Here is an 8,394-nt window from a genome sequence, read left to right on the forward strand (position 1 = left end):
AACTTGAAATCTTAGCCTTATTAAAATGTACCAGTCAGTTTTTAGGGGCGTAGTAATAGTATAGTATGGGAGCAACAGGATTATATACAAGTCCGATTATATCTAAAGTCCGATGGCTCAGTAGAACAGGAACCAAAGATTTCAAATATTGTTACCTAAAATAAAACAGTTCATGTAGAAAAAGAAAGAAAATGGAGAATGGTTGAATGATTTGTCTTTCTTGGTTGACATCACAGAAATGCTATAGCTGAGCTCAATTTGCATTTACTAAGGGAAAGGTCAGTTGTGTAGTTCAATGTTCGAGCGAATAAGTAGCTTTACCAGGAAATTAAAACTTTTCATAGCACAACTGAAAGCTGGTGCAATTGTATATTTTCGTAGTCTATCTGAAAGAGCTCAAGACTGTTCTGTAAACTATGAAAAGTATGCTAAGTTATATGAATTACTGGTTTGCTTGTAGAATTGAAGATTTGCTTGAAGAATTTACAGTAAGATTTTCTGACTTCAAAAAGATTGAAATTGAATTAAAATTATTTAGTAATCCACAGTTTCATTTCAGTCTGATAAAGCGCCACACGAATTCCAACTTGAACTGATTGAACTGCAAAGTCGAGAAAGTTTGAAAACTTTCCACAGAGAACACATTTTTCCTTTAGCCTATTTTATAAAACATTCATGTAATGAATTTAATAAATTATTTAGTTTGTTCAGAAAATTATTGTGCATGTGGGGCAACACATATTGTTGCGAGCAGTTATTTTCATCCATAAAAAACATAAAAAACTGCAGAAAGAAACAGACTGACCGACAAACACTTAGCAAACATCCTAAGAATCAAGACATCGTCCTTTAATGCAAATGTTGATAACATCTTAGCTGGAAAACAATGTCAAAAATATTGTAGAAATAAATTTTTGTTTCTTTCTATATGTGTTTTATTTGTTTCTATTTTCAAAGCTGAGATTAACGGTTTTTAACGGTGACTTTTTGTACGGTACCCGTTTTTCTTGAAATTTAATAGGTTCTGCGGTGAATTATTTCAAGTAACAATGCGGCCCACTATAATAATAAGTTGGACATTCCTGCTCTATGTCATAAGTTATTGGTTCGTTTCCAGGCCACGTAACAGAAGACATAACGAGTGATACATTCTTTGACCTTCGGTTCGGTTTATTAAGCATTTTGCTAAGTCTCCACTTCATGATGGTCAGTGAAACAAACAGTTTTATCAAAAAATTGAAAGTTAATATATAAATCTTACAAACCTATCAGTGTTGGGCGCGATAACTCATTTTTCAGTTAAGCGATAGCGATAATCGATAAACGAAAAATGCCTAACCTAAAGCGATAACGATAAACGATAAATCAAAAAAAAGTTAAGCGATAACGATAAACGATAAAATTATCGCCGATAATGTCCGATAACAATAATTTTTTTTTCTTGATTAGCGCTGCCCATCTCATGCAGCACGAACTGTTTTCATCAACATGACGAAAAATTGAACATAATATACTATAAGTAAAGGGACAAAACTTTTTGTAAGGTATGCATGAATAGAATCGCAACAGCGGCAGTGGGTATCGAATCTTCAACCTCTTGATTCAAAATCAAACCACTGAGGTAACCGCCGTGCTTATAATTATACGTTCAGATACCAGTTGGACATAACCTTTCAACATAACCTTGGCAGTTAAATGGTGATATTGGATAGATCCTCCATTGAATTCACACAAGAAATTCCTCCAAACCAAACGAAATTTATATCGGAACAACAATATCGGATTTTTCAATGTTAGAATTAGCCATTTATTGCCAAAAACTCTCTGATAAACTCCCTGAGCTTCCGGTTCTCGGATTCCACTGAGTAAGTTTGCAGCGCTTCCCCAATTCTCTGGCTGAATTTTAAATGATTTTTCATTCAAATTTACTAGGCCATTATTTGTTACGTTTTTGTCTCTGTGGCCTCTCCTTATAAACCAATTTCTTATTATGTTGATTAGTTATTTGTTAACTCTGATTTGCAAAATTACCACTCAGCATTCATAATACTGTCGCCCACGAAAGCTTATGGCGTTTATTATGTAACCGGCTTTTTTATGACTTGTTCATTAGGTTAACATTTTGGTGCTCTCTCAATTTGAGCCGGTGACCTCTTCCCTACTTTTTTCGCTCTGGCGAGAGCACTGAACTATACGCCTACTGTATTGTTCTTGCGTCTTTTCTCGACGGTCATACATAGCCTATCTACTTCATACTTACTGCATGGCTAATTTTCTTTAACTTTAAACAGGAACAACTTTTAACTTGCTACGCCTCTAATCTAAGCCTATGCAATAAAATCCCACTCTCCAGAGTCTTGATCTTGAAAAGTGCGGTAAAAGGCACGATGCTGCAATCAGAGTTCTCTTTCTGCTGCAATGTTTACTTGAAAGCGGCCTCGTATTGCGACACTTTCACAAACCACTTGCCAATTTCTTTCGCTTTGCTTCAAAGGAAGCTGTGCGCCTGTGCGCTTACATTTTAATTGTAAAATTCACTCGCGATTGCCGATTGCAGTAAAACAACAAGAGAATTGTTGCATGCATTTCATTGCATTTTGCAACTCTAAAAATTATTGTGTTGTCAGGGCCGTCGCTGCAGGGGGGGTGCCCCCTCCCCTGACAACGACCTGTGCACACACACTTCTGGCACTGAAGAAGAACTGGTTTCAATTTTAGTTTCATTAACTAGGTGGCTAGTAAAAATATTACTTTTCATGGTCTTTCCACTTATGTGTTGATCCGAAATAAAATTTATCGGCGATAATCAAATATTGCTTTTCGCGATAACGATAAACGATAACTGAAAAAATAATTGAGCGATAACGATAAGCGATAACAATTTATCGCCGATGATTATCGCCGGAAAATTATCGCCGATAATGCCCATCGATCACTGCCTATGACTTCACAAATTTGCAACCTGACTTCAAACGTAATGTGATGAATGTTTTGTGATTAAATAGGCATCTGAAACTTCTGCACCATAGCGCTGAGGTTCTGGTAAAAGAAAATGAATTTATGCTGACGCTACGTAATTTGAGCCTTCACCGTAGTGTAGGCTGTTAGGATAAGTTTACTATGTGAGATATGCATTTCCATATTTTGCAATTTGATTTCTGCAATGATGACACGCAAATCAATGCTTGCATCGTAAATTTTCACAACGAAAAAGAGCATATAAAAATCCAAATCTTTAAAACATTTTTATGAATGTAACAAGCCTGAGAAAGTAACTTTGTTGACATGATATAACTTTGACATTGAAAATTTTGTCGAAATGACGTAAATGTAAGTTTGTCATATTTAGTTTGGGGAAAAAAAACTTTTATGAGACACAAAAATCAATTAATTACACGAGCCAACACACTTTTTGTGTCAGCATAGTAAATGTCATTCTAGGGTAGGCTATATTTTGGGTGCTGAATTCAAAAATCACATCAGATTTTTTTTTGAAATGCTATTGTGAGTGTTAACCTGGTCAAATGGTTTAAGGTTTACACTTGTAAAAAAAACTATTGATTTATTTTTTAAATGATTGCTTTCTGTGTTAGGTTGATCGCCCATTTGAGGAAGTGTCATAGTACCTGATCACCTTTTCCAGTTAGTTTTTCTCACTTTTGATCATCAGATGTTTTGTATCACATCAGGATTTTATGATATCTGAATGCTGTTTTTGGTAAAAATCGACTCCTGATCTATATTGGTAGACTATGGCGTTTCAGGGAATTTGACCCTTTTTTGTCAACAAGGTCTCCGATAAAGTCTAAATACACAAAAGATACAAACATATTATTAATGAAAACGTTGAGGTATTTCATGACCTTTTTTATTTTTTATTTTATTTTATTGAAGTCTGGTAACTTGAACCCAATTCTTTAAAGTTGATCTGCTAACACTAAACGTTCAACGCCCTTTTTTTTGTAAGAGTAGGGCTTACATTGTTATTTTTTTCATTTTAAAAAGTAGCCCAGGTTTGGTGACTGTGCATTGTGCAAATCCCCAATTCATATTTTAAACCTAAGACGATCGATCAATGGAAATCCAAAAGCCATTCACAACATTTACGAAAATCATGCAAGCGAAAGTTTGTCCCAAAGTAACGTTTTCCAAATGTGCATGTGAATTTCTTTTTTCTGTAGAACTGAACGTATTTTTATGTGTCTATTCAATTTATTCAATGTTATTCTTCTTTGCTGGTGCAAACATATAGCGAATGACATTACAAACACACAACTGTAGCACCACCAAAAGGAAAAGATGGCAAAACCGCAAGGTTTTCTACACAAGCTCTTCATACAGTATGTGGAGCCCATGATTTGTCCTGATCATCCAGGCGAATTTTGAAATATGCAAGATATGCTTGTTGCACAAAACTTGTTATGGTTTGCCTTTGGTTAGGAACAGTAGCCTATAACTGCCACATCTTTATGTAACAAAAAACATCAGGGTCATTTTCACACGTTCTCCTTGAAGATGCCATATCCTGCCACTTACTCACACCACAAACAGAATTAACACTTTGCTAATATAAAAAAATCTGAATATCTAAAAATTCAAATAGAAATGAGTTATAGACAAGTTTCACATAGGCTTAAATCTCCCCGTTCAGTAGTAGCTATGGTGAACTCTTCACAAAACGAAAAAGATAAAACCAATGTTATACTGGATATCAAAAAGTGGAGTGGTACTAAACATTCAGGCGAAAGTGAATGTATCCCTGCAAGGGGTGGTTTATGGACAGTTCTCAGAAGGTAAATTAGTTGGATGGTCTACCATAGACATTGGTTATTGTTTTTAAACTAGTGTGCTTCAGATTCCAGAACAAGATTAAAGTTGCAAATTTTTTAAGCTACTTTTTGCTTATGAAAATAGTAAAAGAAAGTGGAGTTTTTTTTAGAAAGAAAAAGAAAGCTAGAGAAGAGGAACTAAAAGGGAATAAAGAAGCCATGTTGAAGTTTGTAAAAATTGCCTCTACCAAAGAAACAGAAGAGGTTAGCAGCCACAGTAAATCGCTACCTCAAGTTGAGACGGAAGAAGTGTACCTCGAGCAAAACAATAACGAAGTGATCATTGAAGGAAGTCAGCCTATGAATGAAACACTTTCAGATAAAGATAAAACAGATGGTTGATGTCTATTATTATCATAACGATGTGGCTACTTGGTCAGAAATGTTAACTCATAACATGAGAGTTGAGATGATCAAATTAGGGCCCGAAAGGTTTCAGACTAAAGAAGGGTCATTCAAGCCAGCGATTAGAGTAAGTAAAGAAGGAGACAAAGAGAATGGATCCTTTAGCTTTCTGAGTAAGAAGTGGTTTTATAAGACGCTAACGAATGCTGATGATGTTCTCAGATCATGGTTGCTATATTCGAATAACCACTCAGGGTCTCAGGATTATATTGTTTCTGTTGCAGGTTATTTCAATCGAGAAATGATAATTCTCCATTTGTTTTCAAACCTTTTGTAAATGTTTGGCGTCTTACTCCGAGCATTTCCTGTCATGGAAATTCAAAAGTTTACAAACAGTGTTTTGATAAATGGAGTGAGCTCGCACTGAGGCTTCAGGTCATCAAACAATTGACAAAGAAATGCAAATTCTTATGAATAAAGAAAAAAAATAGATGGAGAGAAATCCTGCAGAGAGTAATCGCAGTTATAAAGTTTCTCATTAAACAAAATCTTCCTTTTCGTGGTCATCGGAAAGATTCTAATTCAAGGAACCAGGGAAATTTTCTTGAAACTTTAAAACTCCTTGCAAATTGCAGTACAGTCAACAAAACATTTTTAGTACCCAACTCTTTAAAAAGGTCATGACAATTGACAACGTATTGTAGGCTATCGGTAGGCTACGTAATGAGAAAATCTAAGGCGCTGTTAGGTTTAATCGGTTATATCGACCTCGTAAGAAAAAGTTTGAGCCAAATGCTATCTTTATACTGTTATCCTGGCTGGCTAGCGTGAGACAAGATATGTGAGGTCTAGGCTAGACTTGACTGAAATGAATACTGGCTTAAGCTACTACACTAGTACTACAGCAGTAGGTAGCTGTAGCTGAGCAGTTTAGCTGAATTTTTTGTGTAGCTGAGTTTTGGTGTTCTCTAATTTTTGCCGCAGTTATTGCCCGTTCGTGAGTAAGACTTATCTTTAATAAGTAAATAGCTGCTTATCTGTTAATAAATTTCATACAAATATTACCCTAAAAGTGTTTCCAGAAAGCACTATAATCCATTATTTGAGTGTAATTTTGCAAAATAAAATCAGGGCGTCATGCCCCCGGACCTCCCTAGAATACGCGTGTCTTCGGCACGCGTTAACCCCCACGAGTTTTATTGCTTCCCTTGCTTAAGCCACCAGGATACGCCACTGAATTTAGTTGTTTAATTTTTTATCGTTTTAAACGCTGAAGCGTGCTTTGTGATGTGCAAGAGAATGTATCAGAGCGGAGTTGGTAAACAAAAGGCAGCAAAAGATGCCGAGAAATAAATCGCATTCCAGTTTCTGCGTTGTAAGGGGTCCCCGGACGCAACTTTTCAAAAGGTAGGCTACCATAAAAAATCTCCTATATTGAAACTTCGGACGAAAAAGGAAAAACGCAAATCGTAGCTAAATTAATTCATCGTTTTGCCATCGGCTGGCTTGGCGCAGAGGCTTAGGACGATGGTAGTCATTTCATTGACGTGGATTTGATTCCCACCACTGTTATTGCTCTTTTCTCTTCTGCAATTACCAAAGTTCAAAGTAATGAGTGTTAAAGTACTGATCAGCGCGACTCTGATTAGTCAAATTTCAAAGTAGGGAATTTTTTTTATGGTTCTTTTTGGAAAGATGCTGGACTTATGTTTGGAGGAGGACACGTTTTTTGTTGCTACGGTCTTGCCAGTATGAAGCTAAAAGGAAGATCATCAGAAATGGAATACAAAACATGGAACAAATTTCCTTCTTCAATTAGAAAGACTGATACAAAATCACTTTTTATTCACAAACTAAAACAACATTTAAGCAAAACGGACACGCAATAAAAAGACAACGTAGAAAGGCTTTCTTGCATTCTTGTGAAGATTATAGTGGAAATCCGAAATTATTTACAAAAGATTAGGCTTACCTAACAATAATATCGATTGCTTGTGCTGTACTTTTATGTTTGTAGATATTAACAGCAAACGCAACACTCCATAATCAACACGACACGTCGCAAAAGGGGATGAGAGCTTCATCAACACCATCAGGACATCATCATCTACCAGCTCATCCATTCCATCACCCACCAGGACAAGAAACAATAACTTAAACTGGATATCAAACCTCAATCGTCTTAGGCTACTGTGTGGTGTGCAGTCTTACCATAGAAAGAGCTCAACATCTGCTTTCCTGGGCCACATCGAAACGAGCTTTTGCCTGAGGATGGGTTTCTTTTATGTCCGATTTTCTTTCTCCATCTTATTATTATGACTGCTCATCCACATCAATATTGGAACTGGCAAATTTAATCCACAACACTTTTCATTAGGCTGTCATTCATTACTACATGTGTTCTTGTAGTGCAGAGAGTAAATCCTGCAGAGAGTAATCGCAGTTATAAAGTTTCTCATTAAACAAAATCTTCCTTTTCGTGGTCATCGGAAAGATTCTAATTCAAGGAACCAGGGAAATTTTCTTGAAACTTTAAAACTCCTTGCAAATTGCAGTACAGTCAACAAAACATTTTTAGTACCCAACTCTTTAAAAAGGTCATGACAATTGACAACGTATTGTAGGCTATCGGTAGGCTACGTAATGAGAAAATCTAAGGCGCTGTTAGGTTTAATCGGTTATATCGACCTCGTAAGAAAAAGTTTGAGCCAAATGCTATCTTTATACTGTTATCCTGGCTGGCTAGCGTGAGACAAGATATGTGAGGTCTAGGCTAGACTTGACTGAAATGAATACTGGCTTAAGCTACTACACTAGTACTACAGCAGTAGGTAGCTGTAGCTGAGCAGTTTAGCTGAATTTTTTGTGTAGCTGAGTTTTGGTGTTCTCTAATTTTTGCCGCAGTTATTGCCCGTTCGTGAGTAAGACTTATCTTTAATAAGTAAATAGCTGCTTATCTGTTAATAAATTTCATACAAATATTACCCTAAAAGTGTTTCCAGAAAGCACTATAATCCATTATTTGAGTGTAATTTTGCAAAATAAAATCAGGGCGTCATGCCCCCGGACCTCCCTAGAATACGCGTGTCTTCGGCACGCGTTAACCCCCACGAGTTTTATTGCTTCCCTTGCTTAAGCCACCAGGATACGCCACTGAATTTAGTTGTTTAATTTTTTATCGTTTTAAACGCTGAAGCGTGCTTTGTGATGTGCAAGAGAA

Source organism: Aplidium turbinatum, chromosome 17 (assembly GCF_918807975.1).
Source record: "Aplidium turbinatum chromosome 17, kaAplTurb1.1, whole genome shotgun sequence".
Taxonomy (NCBI): Eukaryota; Metazoa; Chordata; class Ascidiacea; order Aplousobranchia; family Polyclinidae; genus Aplidium; species Aplidium turbinatum.